Here is a 17,894-nt window from a genome sequence, read left to right on the forward strand (position 1 = left end):
CTGCCTTTTAAGGGGGTTCTCCAGGGTGCAGGAGTGTCACACAAAAATTCATACAGCCTTAATCTATAAAACCTCCAGTGTCATATGGGGGTGGACAATGCTCAGCCCTGATTCACATGAATCCATGGGCCAAATTTTAGAGGGGCCCTTTTGAGGGTAGGGGGAGCGTTCCTGTGATCAATAACTCCTTTCTAATGGCAACAACTCCCACTGAACTAACTTGCAGGAAATGAATTGGGCCTCAGAAGTACAGGTAGGCCAACATACTGCTATGGTGCCTTGTCGGGATAGCAGAGGATCTTGTGGTATTGTGCTCCTTCTAAGCAAAGAAAAGTTAAAATAATCTATAGAGCCAACACCTTATATGTCTCACTTCTAAGTACTGCAGAGACAGCTGACTCCTCTCCTCCCAGGTAAATCTGTGGCAGTCTGCAGGTAGTTATTGTCTCTTAAGGCACTGGGAGATCTTCAGGCACTGTTGTCTATACATTGACATTTATTTTATTAATTTATTCTTTATATTCCAAATCTAATAGAGTGGGACGTGACTGTAAGTAAGTAACAGCAAGTACTAAAGGAAATGATACACAGGTGATTTAATCCTTATTGAATTAATGCATTCCATGTCATTTTGTGCTGTTTCTTTCATTATTGTAGTAATTAGCTTTGCAGAATAGCATTCATTCCAGTCAGCAGGAGATGGAGAACAATAACAGAGTTTACCAGCAGCAGGGGGGAGCTTACCTTGCTTTGTTACCTCAGTGAATTCTCTGCAGGCTAATCTAAATGTATGGCCAGGATGCCCACCCCCACAATGGGGAATGACTGAAACTTCCCTAGGGGAAAAACCTCAATCACCTGATTAGATCTGTTGTCAATGAAAACAAAATATCCAAAGCCCATCAAATATAACAGTCTTTCTCCTAACATGCCATTTCAAACCTTCAATGGCTACAACCTTTGTAGTTTGAGCATATGGTGACAATTGTGAGACAATCATTTGATTTAAAACAAATAAACAAAAAATGGTTTTAATTTATTAGAATATTGAGAAATTATATAGCAGCAAAAATATAAAGTTCTTGTGGTTTCAGGTGCAGTATTACCAATAAACTGTACAGGAAAATTTTATATATGTGGCTTTTTTTTTGTAGTTATGAAATGAAATATTAAATGGCCAAAATACTGAAATTTTAAAACAATAAAATTAACTAGGAAGTGTGACATCGTTTTCTAACACAAAACAATAATATCGTTTGACATGTAGCATGTATACAACAATGGTGATAACCAATATTTAAGTGAAGATTTGATGCTGTCATTCACTTGCATAAGACTTCATCAATTTCTTTTTTATGCTAATTGTCTGAAAATATAGAACTTTGTGGTCCATCTAGTTCAATACCCTGTCTCTGACACTGGTCAACACCAGATGCTTCACAAGACAATGCAAGAAACCTTATAGTAGGCAGATGTGGATTGATTTTTCTTCCATGAAAATCTCCCAATTTCTAATAGTTAGAGATTGGCTTAAGACTTGAAGCATGGAGTTTTATAATCCTTCTAAAACTTTTTTAAAATTTACTGGATGTTCTTCATATCCATATAAAAGACCTATCTGGCTTTAAGATTAAACTCAATAAGTTTATGGAGGAGATGGTATGATGGGATAACATGATTTTGGTAATTAATTGATCTTTAAATATTCATGGTAAATAGGCCCAATGGCCTGTGATGGGATGTTAGATGGGGTGGGATCTGAGTTACTACAGAGAATTCTTTCCTGGGTATCTGGCTGGTGAATCTTGCCCATATGCTCAGGGTTTAGCTGATCGCCATATTTGGGGTCGGGAAGGAATTTTCCTCCAGGGCAGATTGAAAGAGGCCCTGGGGGGTTTTCGCCTTCCTCTGTAGCATGGGGCACGGGTCACTTGCTGGAGGATTCTCTGCTCCTTGAAGTCTTTAAACCATGATTTGAGGACTTCAATAGCTCAGACATAGGTGAGAGGTTTTTCGCAGGAGTGGGTGGGTGAGATTCTGTGGCCTGTGTTGTGCAGGAGGTCGGACTAGATGATCATAATGGTCCCTTCTGACCTTAGTATCTATGAATCTATAAGTGCCCAATTGTTCTTGATCTAAATGACATACTCTGGCAATGAGTTCCACAGTCTAATTATGTATAATATGAAAAATATTTTCTTTTTCTAATTTTGCATTTTCATTGACCATCCCCTTTTGTTGTATTATGAGATAGAAAATAGAAGATCTTGATTCATCTTTGAACTATTCACCATTTTGTATACTTCTATCATGTTCCCTTTTATTCAGCTCTTTGAAAATAAATAATCTGTCTTTTCAGGCTCTTCATATGAGAGCTTTTCTATGCCCCTTATCATTCTTGTCACTCATCTCTGAACTCTGGGAAGAGGCTGGTGTAACACATATACTGCATTACTTGGAGATAATGGGCCAAATTTTGTTCTCAAAGTAGTCTAAATCCAGAGTAATTCAACAGAGGTCAATGGAATTACTCTGGTTTACTGACACACTGTGTGAGAGCAGAATTTGGTCCACTGTTGTCTCCCATAGCAGGCTTTTGAGATAGAATTTAAACTACATAATGCATTTATGCTTAGCAAAATTTGGAATTTTTGTGGAGGGGAATTTCACAAATTACACAATCTGCAGTGAAGGGTCAATTCTTGTGGCAAATACAGGTAACATTTTATCAGCAACACCACTTCTCTGTTACTACATTCAGCAGGAGAGATATAAGCCTTGCTTCATAGTGCCTCTCAATGCCACAGCAATATTTTGAAGGAAAAACTGACGTGGGGCTGGTTTAACAGCATCACATTGCCCTTGAGTTGAAGAACACAGAGCTTTTTTTGTTCTTCTTTTACTAGTATCTAATTTAAACTTATTGAGTTTCCACTCAACCACTGCTTCATACTTTAAATAGCTTCACCCGTGCAGAGCAGGGACTGGAAATGGAGCAAGAGTGGTTTGTTGCTAAATGCTTCTGCTGCTAAGCACTCAGTGGGCCAGATTCACCCCTGGTGTAACTCCGCTGAGGATAATGCAGTTACATCAGGGATTAAGTTGTCTTTTATATTCAAATAATTGTTTCTCAGCTAATATTAGATATAATTTAAAAAGCTATGTTAAGAGAGCAGTAACACTGCATGGTTAAGCACTCAAAATCAGGAAATGAAAAGATTCAAAGGCACCCTTTACTCTGCCCTGCCAGTATATGAATTATGATTGTAGTTTATACTATTTCTGATATGCAATAGTCTATACATTTTTCTATGATTTTAGATGTAAATATGTAGTATCTTGTGGCATTAGGCACCACTCTGTGTGTGGCATATAGTTCATGAAAGTCATTAAGTCTCATTCCCTGAATTACGCATAGGAAAGGTTTGCTGCTAACTGAAAAGAAAATGTGTTTGGCTCCCTGAAAATTACTAAAACAAATACCAGAGAGAGAGAGAGAGAGAGAGAAGAAACCTTATTCAATAAAAAGACTGGGATTGAGATATGGGTTGTTAGAGTCTTGCCTCAGCCAACTTGAACCTTAAGTAAACTCTTCTGTGCACCACAGTTGTTCGTTATGTTCAGGTGTCACTTCGCTCTACTATTGAGCTGTGCACTTTATGAATGTAACAAGTAATCCCCATTCAAAATGTGCGATAAGTGTGCGAAGTGCAATTTTCCATAAACTTGATCAAATCAAACTCAGTTTTCACTGGAACACTCAAACATACTTTCCTTCAAAGAGGATGATAACCTGCCAAATTTGAACTTTCTAAATTTAGCTGTTTTGACTTGAGATGTTCAAATAAATAGTTGCAAGAATATTTTTGTAATGGGAAAAGTGGTGGGTGTTTGCCATGCTCCGCATTCTCAAAAACAGCTGATTTATTTTTTATTCAAACAGTCAAAAATATTTAAGTTTTGTGCAGAGACTAAGGATGGAAAAGTGAACATTTCTCAAAGGTATAAGTAAATGGAAACATTTGTGCAACCCTAGCTATATCCATCACAGCACACATATAATAGTGATTTCAGACACTGTATTTCAAGAGCAAATACCTAAACCATATCTAACATAGCTGAGGTGTTTCCTACTAACTATTAATATCACATACTAAGGTTCACAGAGATTCAGCTAGAGTAGATCACACTTTATCAATATTTCTAGTATAATACTCGTTTATCAGTAATTTATATAAATGTCATAAAAATAAGCTCCAGGTGGAATCTAGGTATTTATACTGAAGACTGATGTTTTTACTACATAATTTGTAGTCCATATAAAAACAAACTGACTACAGATTGACTCTGCAAGCACTAAGAAATAGAATGTGGAAGCCAGGACACTGCCACACAGAGCCCTAATATCTATGCAACAAAGCCCATAAAACCAGATTTTTAAATTCTTGTTTCATTACATTCTTTAATTCTTGTTTGCGTTACATACAATGGTTTGGTTTGATGAATAATTATAGGGTCTGTGTTATATGTGTTTGTGTTAGTGTTATATATTTGTTAGTGTTACAAGCATGGCTTTTTTACTGTTATGGAGAATCAAATCACTGCATCTTTCTATGTTCATAGCTTTTTGAAATAAACATGTCTATCTAAGATCAAGAGGGAGATGGTGCCACACATCTAGTGCACAAAGCAAATAATAGTAGTAATATACATATAAGTATTGCCCTTCTGTTTGAGCAAGATCTGTGTTCCAGTGACAGCGAATGCATTGCATAGATGTTAAACCACTCAGGTACTAGAGTGATGGTGTATTATACATGCATAGATAGCTAGATTTGATAAGAAAGCATTCTAAAGACATGACATTCCCAGTCTAGGTAGAGACAACATGAGAGCATTTCTAGGCATTTTTAATTTACTTTTTCATGTCACAAAGCTATAGCCATTTTTCATGTTAATGCACAGGCACAATGTTCAATTTTACCCCAGTGAAGAAAACCATTTGCACCTGCTGATCAGGTTCTGAAGATGGAAGATTTTGAGACAGGAGGGAAACCAGGAAAAAAAGCAAGAGGGAAATATATAAGAGATTTGGTTTTATACAGTATTTTACATAATCCTCCTGACAAACTGAAATGAAAATAAAGGCAGTGTACAGTAAGAAAACTTTCAGTTAAATGCATACGCACCTCGTAGAAATAATATAGTTGACTAAATTAAGCAGTGTTTGTCCGGGTCCTAAATATACTAGACTTTTTACTTTTTGTAAAGTATGAATTGATACATTTTTCAGATGGCCTCAGTATTAATGTTGCATGTTTGCAAGGTGTATGTATGTATGAATGTGTGCATATGTGTGTGTATAATGGTTTATGAGCCACACCTACCCTTGGAAATTGAGCAGAGGTTGATGGTACTAGTGAGCTTCCAAGAAGCTTCCAAACTAACTGACCATTCTTTCAGTAATCTGTAGGACTTTAAAATCTTTTCTGTGCCACTGGTCTTCATGAATGATGAAGCCAGCACGGAGGCTTTAGGTCCAATGTTGGGGGAGATTTTCCATTTCTCCCAACTGGGGGTCATTTCCACTTATTCTTGAGGCTAATACTCAAGAACCAACATTTGATTCTGGCCATCCTGAAACCTATTGACTTGTTCCTAACGTCCCTTTTTGGGGAAAGATTATTCAGAAGTGTATAGTGGGGCAACTTGGGTAGCTTCTTGTGTTTTTATTCTTCCTGGACCCTGGTAAATCAGATGAGGGATGGGTATGTGAGAGAAACTGCACTAATTTAGTTAGTTGATTATCTTCTTCTGGTAGTAGCATCTATATTGATTATTTTAGATCTGCCAGCAGGTTTTGATATCATTAACCATGAGGTTCTGTTGCCTCACCAGCGGATCTTAGCATGAGCAGACAGTGTTGCTCATGAATGGCTCTTCTCCTATCTTTCTGAGAGGCCTAGAGTGTAGTGGTGGGCAAATTGCTCCTCCACCCTGAGGCCTCTCTTGTGCAGACTAACCCAAGAGGTCTATTATGTTTCTCATTTTGTTTAGTGTGTATATGACTTAATGAAAATCAACATTAACAGTTCAGAGAACTCTCAGTTAGCAATTCTAAAACTTTTGCATGCACGTTATCTGGACATGCTTATTTAAAAATATCTAACTTAAGTATCTCCTGTTTAACATCCTTCTGAGTTACTGCTGGAATAGAAAAGTATATCATCATCATCATCATGATATGAATATATCTGTTTTTTCCCAAAAAACAGAACAGAAATATTTACTTACCACTTCTGCCTTTTCTCCAGTATCATTAACAATTCTACCTGGAAGCAGGGTATGAATGAGCTCTCCGCATCATAGAGGCGACAGCGAGCAGCAAGCAGCTGCAGAGATAGGAACAGTGGTGAGCAGCGGCAAAGGCGGCAGTGAGCAACAAATGGCAACAGGGACAGTGGGCAGCAGCAGAGGCATTGCTTAACGCACCCTCCCCCCTTTTGGCGTGGAAGGTGAACCCCTGTGAATGCATCCCTCAATTCTGGGACTTCACGGACTTTGGACACCCAACTGTGAGTGGGGTGCAGTGGAGGGAAAGGGGAGTGGTGTGTTAAAGGAACATTCGTTCATCAGACTCTCTCACCATAAGGTGGGAAACTGACGCAAAGGACACTGCCCGATGCAACTGTGGGGCAGGTGTCTACTTATGGTTTGCATGCTTTTCAATCATTGTTGCAGTGTCTCCCCAATATTAATGTTGAGCTCCTGCTCTCTTTTAATAAAAATGTTCTTTTGTTATACACAGGCTCAGCACTTGTAAGTGGGGAAGTACTGACTCTCAGAGGCACCCAGAGTTAGTGTTTTTTCCCCCCAGATTACTGGGTGGGGGCTTGAGCTGGTTTTGTTTTGAAATGTTAAGAGGAACCCCTAGATATTGAACTTGGCCCTTGGTGCAGGTGATACCACATGGCAGAAGGGTTACAGACTATTTATATCTATTAATGGAACAAAACCATTGTAAGGATTCCTTTTGTTCTTAAATACTTTTAAAAACTCCTTATTGTCCTTAACTCTGTGGGCCATTGATTTATTCTTGTCTCCTTTTGATTCCCTTATCAATTTTTACAATTCTTATTTTCTAATTTATATTCATTGCTGTCAACTCCCTCTTTTTTCCATTTGTTATATGTGGTGGGTTTTTTACTTTGTTTTATTATTTTTGTTTGTTTGTTTGAATAACTACTTTCATGTCCCCTCTAAACCAGGTTGTTTTCCTAACCAGCTTAGTCCTTCTTCTTGACTGTGGATTTTGGGGCATTGAGTAAGATATTCTTAAATAGATACCAATGATAATTCACATTTTTTTCTGTTCAAATTCTTTTTCACAGCTGATTTGGCTGATAATTGTTTTCAGCTTTGTGGAATTGGCCCTTTTAAAGCAGGAAGTATCTACATTATTGGCTTAGACTTTATTGTGTTTGCAAACAATAAAAGTGATCAAGTCAAGATCACCTGCATCAAAGAAATCACTACTTTTTAGTTCTGTGATCAATTCATTGTTATCCATCAAGATGAGGTGTAACATGAAACTCTCTGCTTTTTGAGTTAAGAAATTATCATCTGTAATTGTCAGAAATTCTGATGTCTTTGTACTGGCAGCATTAGACCTTAAGCATGTTTCACTCAAATTTCAGAGTAACAGCCGTGTTAGTCTGTATTCGCAAAAAGAAAAGGAGTACTTGTGGCACCTTAGAGACTAACCAATTTATTTGAGCATAAGCTTTCGTGAGCTACAGCTCACTTCATCGCATGCATACTGTGGAAAGTGTAGATCTTTTTATACACACAAAGCATGAAAAAATACCTCCCCCCACCCCACTCTCCTGCTGGTAATAGCTTATCTAAAGTGATCACTCTCCTTACAATGTGTATGATAATCAAGTTGGGCCATTTCCAGCACAAATCCAGGTTTTCTCTCTCCCTCTCTCCCCCCCCCCCCACACACACACGTGTGGGGGGGGGGGGGTGAGAGAAAACCTGGATTTGTGCTGGAAATGGCCCAACTTGATTATCATACACATTGTAAGGAGAGTGATCACTTTAGATAAGCTATTACCAGCAGGAGAGTGGGGTGGGGGGAGGTATTTTTTCATGTTTTGTGTGTATAAAAACATCTTCTACACTTTCCACAGTATGCATCCGATGAAGTGAGCTGTAGCTCACGAAAGCTTATGCTCAAATAAATTGGGTAGTCTCTAAGGTGCCACAAGTACTCCTTTTCTTTTCACTCAAATTGAAATCCCCCATGATAATGCACCTTTTCCCTCCCTACACATTATAGATAGTGCTTGAGGAGCCAGTCATTCTGTTCCCTTGTGTGATAGGTGATCTGTAACAGACACCAAGTAGTGTGGCGTGCCTCATCTTGTACTATATCTGTTAGAACATTGCATTTAAGGTCATTTTCTTCTGAGTTGTCAGTGACTCGGAAATAGGTAATGCCATTTTTTACATTGAGTGCAACTTCCCCTCCCCTTTTGCCCATTCAAGCCTTCCAGGTTATAACCATTGATTTTAACATTCCAATCACACAATTATTTCCACCAGTTTTCACTAATACCAACTAGGTCAAAATTATGCCCATAAATGAGCAATTCCAATTCCTTTTATTATCCAGGGTTCTAGCCTTGGTGTAGGCAATTAAAGAATTTCTTCTCTTCATGTCACTTGGTTCTTTGATTATTTTTGTTTTCAACATCATGAATTAGTTCTAAATGAGTGCTCATTTGTTTCCCCTTTACCCTCTCCTGTGGTTATTACTTTAATGTTCTCCTGACTAATCTAGCCAGCCTGCCTCCTAAAAGTTTGGTTCCCCTTCAACTGAGATGGAGGCCAATGTTCTCCAAAATTTAAAACCTTCTACCTTACACAACTGCATTTTCCACTTTTATGCATCCGATGAAGTGAGCTGAAATGAGCTCACAAAAGCTTATGCTCAAATAAATTGGTTAGTCTCTAAGGTGCCACAAGTACTCCTTTTCTTTTTACCTAGCCAATGGTTCACTTCCAATTGAATCATGTAAGTGTTCCTACTGTATAATGTGGGAACTTGTTTATGTTTTATAAACATAAATACGCGCAGAACACAGATTTGCCTCATCCACACAAGCAGTGAAATACCAGTTCAGGGGGACCCCAGTGGTTGCCAGCAGCAATGAATTTCCTAAAATATGTGGGTCTGTACCATCTTCTATAAGTGAAGCAGAAAAAAGAGTGGTGGTGGCTTTTCCTTAAATTCCAGGTGACAGCCAGTGTGGGTGAGATAATATCCTTTATTGGACCAACTTCTGTTGGTGAGAGAGACAAGATTTCCTGCTTACAAAGAGAGCTGTAAATGAAATATATCACTTCATCCACCTTGTCTCTCTAATATCCTGGGACCGACACAGTTACAACAACACAGCAGAGGACAGCCGCACTCTTTTCCGATATTACTGATACGCCATATCTGTTATACTTTCTAATTATGTATTATAAATTAATCTTGTAAAATCAGATAGAGTACTCCATATGTACCGAAACTACAAATTGTTTCAATTTGCTCTGATATACAAGAAGAAATACTCCCTTGTAAATACTGATTCTACTACACAACTAAACTATTCAAAGCAGAGACGCTCCATGAAACTAGATGAAAATGCAGTATTGTATTTCCTAAATCTGAATCAGTGGTCTGTTAATCTCCAAACGGTGTTTTATGATCAACACTCAAAAAGTTCAGAGGTTTATCTTACTCATTTGGGTCAGTAAAGTTGGAGTAGAAATGTCAGATTGACAATGTCTATTGACCTTTCCAGTATTTTCTTTCCCCAGATGGGCTGAAAATACCAGAAGAGCAGTCTTTTGCATGTAATGTAAGCACTTCCAGTCCTAACTGAAACCCAGAAGCACAAAGGCTTGTGGGAAAATAACAAATAACTGGAACAAAAAGTGATTCAGACTTCTTCAGACCTGACTAAAGGTTTGGTTTGGGTGTTGAGTGAGATGTCTTATTATGTCTAAACTGGTTTGACCATCTTTAAACTGAATATTCAAATAGTGAGTGGTTGAATTTTTTATTTACTGTTTCACCATGTCAGCACTGCCTTTGAGTCACAGAAAACTAGAATGTACACACATATGCTCAGGTTAAACTTATGAAATCAGGCAAAATACATGCACAGAGCTTTGCAGAGACATGTTTATAATTGGATTGTGTACAGTGCAGATTGTACCTTCTGTGTTTTGACTTGACTCAGACTCAGTATGATCTTTACCTGTTGCTGAAAAGATATACTCAGAGCTTATTTCTGGATAAATTTACGCTCCCACCTTCAGGTGTCACAAGTCTTCACTGCTGTTCTGACTTTTTTTTTTCCCCCTATGTGGCTATGCTTTGTAAAACTAATGTATTAGCTACAGGGTTAAAAGCAAAACACAAATGTACAATGGTATCTGGCTACTCACACTTAGTGAATTTCAAACACAGTCTAAAGGTTTTCCCCTACTTTTAATCATATGAAGGAGAAGCACTATTCATTCAACACCTGCTTTGTTCTTGTCTTTATTATGTTCATCAACAAAGAGCTGTTCTCCTTTGGTCTATAGTACAGAGGAACTAGCTACTTTCATCATGCAGTGTACGGCTAACCTCCCTTTGCTCATTGTGGTAATTATAATGTAGTCATTTTTATAGTCTAAAGGCTGTCATCTTCAGTTCTGTGATGCTGGTGTCTCTATACCCACTGGTCTTCATCTATGGGCTTAATCTGTAGCAAAGGAGATTTAGGTTTGATACTAGGAAAAGCTTTCTTACTATGAAGATAGTTGAGCTCTGGAATAGGCTTCCAAGGAAGGTTGTGGAATCCCCATCATTGGAGGTTTTTAAGAATAGATTGGACAAAATACGCCCTGTCTGGGAGTACTTCGTCCTGCCTCAGGCAGAGATCTGGACTCGATCATCTCTTGTGGTCCCTTCCAGCCCTACAGGTCTATGATTCTATGATGTGAGAATTCAATTTTGATGGCAAAAAAAGATCACAGAGAAGGGGGTAATCCTTACTTGTTGCTGTATGGCACTGGATTCCTGGAGAGAGCATGCCCTTTGGGAACAAGATCCTAGAAGATATGAGGGACACTGGGGATCTCAAAGACCTATTTTCTGTGTATTCTCCACAATAAATGTTTGTTCAAGGGGAAACAGATGTGGAAGAAAGAATACATTCCTGATTAAAAGACCTTGTTTTAATTTACATATTACAACCATAGAGTGGGAATTATGGGTCATACACTTGCTCCTAAAGGGAGGAAAAAAGTCAAAAGACTAGGGTATTTCTATTTAACGCTCCATAAAGTAGGTTAGTTAGACTTACCAAAGATTCAAGTAACAGACAATTAGGTTATTAACCCTTCTATTGACCAAGTTTTGTTAGAGAGCGCTAGCTTATACTGAACTCCTTCTTGTACTAAGAACTAACCTGAATAATGTATCTCTCCTCTGGAGACCAACTTCATAGTCCCTTGGCTCTACCCATTGTTTGGTTTCAGCCAAACATCCCTTTTCACCTTAAATGCTGGATCTTCCCCAGGTTTTTTTTTAGTATTTTTCTTTTAATACTTCAAAACAATTTTCCCTCCTATCGTCCCTGAGCCAGGAGGAAAGAGTGCACCAGACATCCATGAACTGCAAAGGATAAGGAACAAAACCATAGACTAATATTTTGTAACTTTCCACATTGACCTCACTGGATAGCTGCCTTGCTACATTCCTGTCCCCTGCTAGTGCTGTGGGAAGCTGTACATGAGCAGCACACCCAAAACCTGCCACATGATCAACGATGGTGACTTCTAGCAAGTCCTGCTGCTACCTTTTATTTTCAAAGGAAATTTGGAATGATAAGAAATACTCCCCTTAGGTCTGAGTGCTGGCTCTCTTTTGCAGGGCAGGAGAAATGAAAATAAGATCTCTGCATATTCCATTCTATATTGGTTTTTATACCATGCTTATCACTGTAGTATCTGAACACCTTCCGGTAGTGCATTAAGCAATGTGACTACACACCTGTCACATGTTGTTTGTTCTCTCTTCCTCTCCCCAGAGGGAGAAGCATCTGCAGTGGAGTGTCTTGTTTTGGTAGGGTGTGTTTTTTGCGGGGTTCTAATATAAATATACCTGTTGCTATGTTTTTATGTAAGAGAAGGCAGGTCAAAGAAATGCACCTTGCACTTGAAGAGGAAAGTGGTCCTTATTCCTCGGGGAGTTTGTTCCACAGTCTTGGACCACCCCCAAAGACATTTCTGTCTCCTGCATGGATGAGCTTTACTCTGATTGTTGAGAGTTCCATTGTGACAGAGGAGTAGAGTTGCCAACCACAGTCTTTGTCCCAGGACTTCAGACAGTCTTTTAGATATCCTGGGCCCAGGCCATGGATCACTTTGACAATAAGGCCTGAGACCTTGAACTTGGTTTGAAATCCTATGGGAAGCCAGCAGAGAGAGCAGACGACAACTTGATATGTTGGCAGTAGCCTGTGTTGCTGAGGAGATGCACTGCACCATTCTGAACTAGTTGGAGTTGCCTAAGTGCTGAAAGGTTCGTGCCCAGATATATTGCACTGGTGTAATCCAACCGAGAGGTAATGAAGACATGAATAACTGAGACCAGGTCTTCATCCACCAGCATGGGATGGAATCTCCTAGCCAAGTGGAGATGGTAGAAAGCATTACTTGTGGATACTGCTATGTCAGAACTCAGATTCAGTGGGGACTCTACAACTACTCCTAGACCAATGGACTGAACTGACCAATTGTAGGTGTGTATCTTCAACCAACAGACACTCTTCAAAAGCCTTTCATCTGGCCACCAACATCACCTTTGTCTTGCTTGGGTTCAGCTTCAGCCAGCTGTTCTTCATCCAAGAGCAGATCTCATGCAAGCACTGGGACATCTTGTGGTGTGGTCTTATGTAGTGAAGGAGAGATAGTGTTGTGTGTCACCTGCATATTAATGATACTTGAGTCCCTGTCAACTGACCGTAAATGTTGAAAAGTACTGGAGAGAGAACTGATCCTTGTAGAACTCCACAAGTGAGGGGTCTAGTGGTGGAGATGCAGTTCCCCATCACTCACTGCGTGTGTCCTTCCAGGAAGGACTGAAATCTTTTTAGCACATTACCCTGGACCCCTGCCACCTCTCTCAGGCGAGACAGAAGACTATCCTAATCAACAATGTTAAATGGTGCAGAGAGGTCCAGAAGGATGAGAGCACGGATGTCTGTTCTCTGTCTATTACAGAAGGATACCATCCATCAGTGCCACTAAGGTGGTTTGAGTTGTGTCCTGGTTTAGGTCTAGAATGTTAGTTTCAGTTAGATGAGCTTGTAGTTAGCCTTTTCCTAGCTTCTCTATGAGCTTGCTCAGGCATGGGACATGACTAGGACTGAAGTATCCTGAAGTACCCAGGGTGGTAGGACTATTGCATGTTTGAAGGAGGAAGGGATGATTCCTTCTCTGAATGAGGCATTGGCTGTTTCTGTAAGGAATGGCTCCAGTTGTTCATGACTTTCTTTCACAAGCTAGGAAAGGCATAAATCAGTTTCATAAGTCTTGGGTTGAGACTCCTTTCAGGTGTTCAGAACTTCTTGTGTGCCCCGCCTTTTTTTCTTATCTATCCCATTGGGGTTTCATATAAGGTCTTAAAGAAAAAGCTTTTTAAAAAATAGAGGGCTCTTTTGTGTTAACCCTTTAGTAATTCTTCCCCTTTGGCTTGTTTATGGTAGATTGCTCTGCTGCATAACCAACTCATTCTAAAAAGCTGATGAAGGGCAGGTCACTTTTATGTAAAGATTTCCCCTTATGTGTCTCTTTCCAGTTGGTCTGCAAACTTTTTAGGTGTTTGTTCCATTAGGGACCTCTGATAAAGGGCCATGTCAGTTTGCACATCTGTGTATTTCTAAAATCATATTTATCTTTATGACTTCATAGACTCTGTGGGTCAGGTCCTCTGCTATCTTTCCGCACCTTTTGCAGCTGTACACCTCCCTGCATATCACCCTTCCCTGGTGCACAGTGAATATGGATTCAAATGGGTGGCCAAAAATCCAGCTGACTACTAATTTTGCTTAAGGGGGAAATATATTTTCCACTTTTGAAACTACATTACATGAAAACTTCATTTAACTGCGTATAAACTAATACAGAGTACGTCCCTGAAAGAGCTAACAGCCCTTGAAATTATCACACATCTGAGTGTGGCTGAAAGTCTGGATCAGTTTAGTTGAAGTCCTCAGATTTCCCTCACTTCATCATTATGGAGCAATTTATCCATGTCTTTTCACTCATTCCCTCACTCCCCCAACAATGCACATGCAGCTCCCACACATTCTGGCACCTTTCCTGCAGCAAGGATAGTGAAACAAGTGGCCTACTCTCGGATTACATCTGTGGTACTCTATGAATTAGGAAGGAAGATTAGTCTGCACATTTCTCTTCCCCCATTCCACTCATCCTAAACTCCCTTGCCCCCTAACCATTCTCCAGCAGAGCAGTGTTGCTTGTTCCCACAAGTACATTACTGCCAAGGTTCCAACTGCCTGGACCTTGACATTCGCTCTTGTTTTCTCCAGTCTTCCTTAATGGGCATAGCAGTACTAAGCAAAGAAGAATGCAAAGAACAAGAAAATTCAACATAATTGAGTCTACTTCCATTCACAATGTCTGGATCAATGCCTGCTCAGAACCTGAAGCATTTGAATAGCTTCAAAAGTTTTAACCCCTTTTTATTAAATATGGAAATGCTTTTTCAAGTGATGAGCACTGTGCATCTCTTATTAGTAACTAAACACACTGAAAGGTGTTCTTCACATATTCATATCTGTATAGTTACCATTGCGGTAAACAGTTATTTTCTACTTTTGTTCTGCGTAGAGTATGTTAAAACTAGTTACATTCAGTGAGATACTCAGAGAGCTAATTCCTGAATGTTTATGCCAAAATTCTTATTTAAATATATGAAATTATGTTCAGTTTAAAAGGACCTAATTCAGATTTTCCACTGTCAATTTGTTTGTTAAGCATAAACTTATTTCTAACTTCTATATGCATAATGAAAGAGATAGAAATATTCTCAGTAATCATGAAAGGTTTGTTTTTCTGATGTTTAGTTGACTATCAATAAATACTTGATTTCATAAAACTTTTATTAAAGGGACACTGCCAGTTGTCAATTTATTACTGATATTATTTGTTTTATACATTAAAACATACATATAGCCATTGTATAAAACCTAACAATAATGGAGGGTTTAAATTATCTTTTTAATATAAATGAAATCAGTTGCTTGTTTGGAATTAAACATCCCCCTGCATTGTCTGCAATCTAAACCTTGCATCTGTGGGCAAGTCAGATTAAAAACAAAAAACTAGAAATAAACATGAAATTGACTAGCCTATTTAATTGCCAATGGTGAGTGAAGTGCCAGAAAGAAAATGTTAATTTTTAAAAGTATTTACTTGTGCTTGAGTAAGGACTGCAGCGCTAGGCCAATTTCTAGTAACATAGATAGAGTGTGGGCTTTTGTTTGTTTGTTTGAGGTTAGGCCTGATATTGTCCTTTTAAATTTAACATATTGAGCTCCTTCTCCTGTAAGCATTTAAGTATAGACATATCTTTCTTGCTGCCAGCACTTAAGTTAGGCACCTGCCTAAGTGTTTGGCAGGACTTTCTATGAATGATGAGGGGAGAAACATATATTAAATATATATATTATATTTTAAATTAAGTTACATATATTGAAAAAGGCTCAGAAACATTTCAAGTTGCATGAACATTTGATTTACATAATAAATGTGTGTAAATAGGTAATATATTATAATGTGTATCCTACATCTATAATGCCAGGAGCCTATGTTCCAACTGGTTTTTAACCTAGATCAGATCTCTGAGAGTCTAAGGAGACTGAAGTATTAGCCAGTGTGTTGGGAGGTTATCAGTTTTGTTTAAAGCTGCTACTGACTGTAATTTATATTTAATTTGTAATTTTAAAAAATTGAAAGGGTGGTCAAGGCTCCTATGAGGGCACATCTTATGGTTCAAAGTCAAAATAAATTGGATTTAAATTAACAGAATGGTTAATATGGGGTACATGAAGGGCATTACAGTTGGAAACAACCAAGGAAAAATAAACTATATATTCTTATTTATAAGACTTGAAAAGCCTTCCATTAAACAAACTATTTTAAAATTAGACTGGAGAATTAAATTTAATTCAAGATACTTTGGAGAAGGATGCTAAAATTAGATTGTGTGTGATCCTTGGCTATATGTATAGGTTTGGGATTGAAATTAGTCTGCATTATTCTAAATGCTACAGACTGAGGGGAGTAGCCAGCTCTACTTTAGTAACAACAAACATCAAATGGATGAACATTCCTAAAGAGACAGTAAGTGTAAAGAAATGTTATGCTAAACTCTTTCCAGGTTCTGTAATTAACTTTCTACATTCAGACTCAGCAACACCTTGCTTGCTGTGGAGAAACAGTGCCTGAAAGAAAAGGGGAGGAGAGTGCGAGGTTGACCAGAGAAATATTTTTGAAATTTAGCAAACCTCTGTTTGTAAATCCAGGAGTGGGTGGATAACATTAACATTTCCCAGAGATTAGTGATTATCACTACTTCAACTGTGGAATACAGGATTGGCTTGGGAGAAGAAAAGACTGAAATAGGATTTATTTACAGTATCTAACATCTTATATTTTCATATACAGTATGAGACATTTAACTTGTATTGCAGGTATTAAGACATTCTTTCCTCCGTTCATTGTGCAACATCGATAGCAGGGGCTTTCAACCTTTTTTCATTTGTGGACCCCTAACATTTTTCCAATGCAGGTGCGGATCCCTTTGGAAATCTTAGCCATAGTCCGCAGACCCTTGGGGGTCCGTGGACCACAGGTTGAAAACTACTGGTCTATAGTAGAGCATGCTTTGTGTCATACACACAAACACAAAAACCAGATACATAGACAGGCACTTTCTTCCTAGGGGAGGAAAAGAAGGCATCATCATTTCTATTTCTCCTATTTTTTTCCTTTCCCCTTCCTCCTTCTCTTTTGATCTATATTTATAATATCATTTTCCTGGACTATTGCAGAGGTGTGTATCCTAATGCTGGCTATGCCTGAAATTTATTAGTATAAAGTTTGGAGTATGAACTGCTTTCAGGACCAACCCTCCCTCCCCCCCCCCCCCACCAAAAAAAAAAATAGCTGAGAATGAATGTTTCTAAAGCCCTCTGAAGATGAAATGGTACTGAGGATGGTTATTTTAAAATGTCTACTGGAGAAATGCTTCCCAAAGAGCCTATAAATAATATTTAAGTCTGAAATGGGCCTTACTGAGCGCTTCATAGCACTTGTTCAAAGCCACTTCCACTTTGCTCCCCAACCTTCCTCTTTCTTGCTGACTATTCCTGTCTGCACAACCCATCCACTGGCATTTGTAAGCCCCAGCCCCAGGCGCACTTCGCTCGGGGGGGGGGGGGGGGGTTAAACTGATCAACCTGTTGCAGTGCGCGCCGGGTACCTGTTTTCCTGAGGTGCTTAGCTCGGAATGCGGGGCTGTCATTCCACATAACCTGGCTGGCTTCTCTCAGCTCCCCGCCAGCTGCCTCCCCACCGCGGAGGGGGGGAAGGGCCGTGACCTTAGCTTTGAGCCCGGGCTCCCGGGCACAACACCTAAAACGTGCAAAGCGCCTTGTTTCCACAGGCCCCCGCCCCCTGCCAGGCTCCGGCCGTCAGGAGCGGGGTACACGCTCCCGGCCCCAGGGAGGCGGGAAGAGGGCGGGCAGCTCGCT

At 39.2% G+C, this 17,894-nt stretch overlaps 1 long non-coding RNA gene across 1 annotated transcript in view; it reads right to left on the reverse strand.

Moving 5' to 3' along the window:
• Positions 1-17,815, reverse strand: part of LOC114019274 — a 66,194-nt gene extending 48,379 nt beyond the window's left edge. The window contains exons 1-2 of the long non-coding RNA XR_005224778.2: positions 17,624-17,815; positions 6,295-6,392 (exon numbers count right to left, since the gene is read on the reverse strand). This is a non-coding gene — a long non-coding RNA (uncharacterized LOC114019274). The remainder of the gene's footprint in view (positions 1-6,294; positions 6,393-17,623) is intronic.
• Between the last annotated feature and the right edge of the window lie 79 nt (positions 17,816-17,894).

This window comes from Chelonia mydas, chromosome 1 (genome assembly GCF_015237465.2).
Source record: "Chelonia mydas isolate rCheMyd1 chromosome 1, rCheMyd1.pri.v2, whole genome shotgun sequence".
NCBI classification, from domain to species: Eukaryota; Metazoa; Chordata; order Testudines; family Cheloniidae; genus Chelonia; species Chelonia mydas.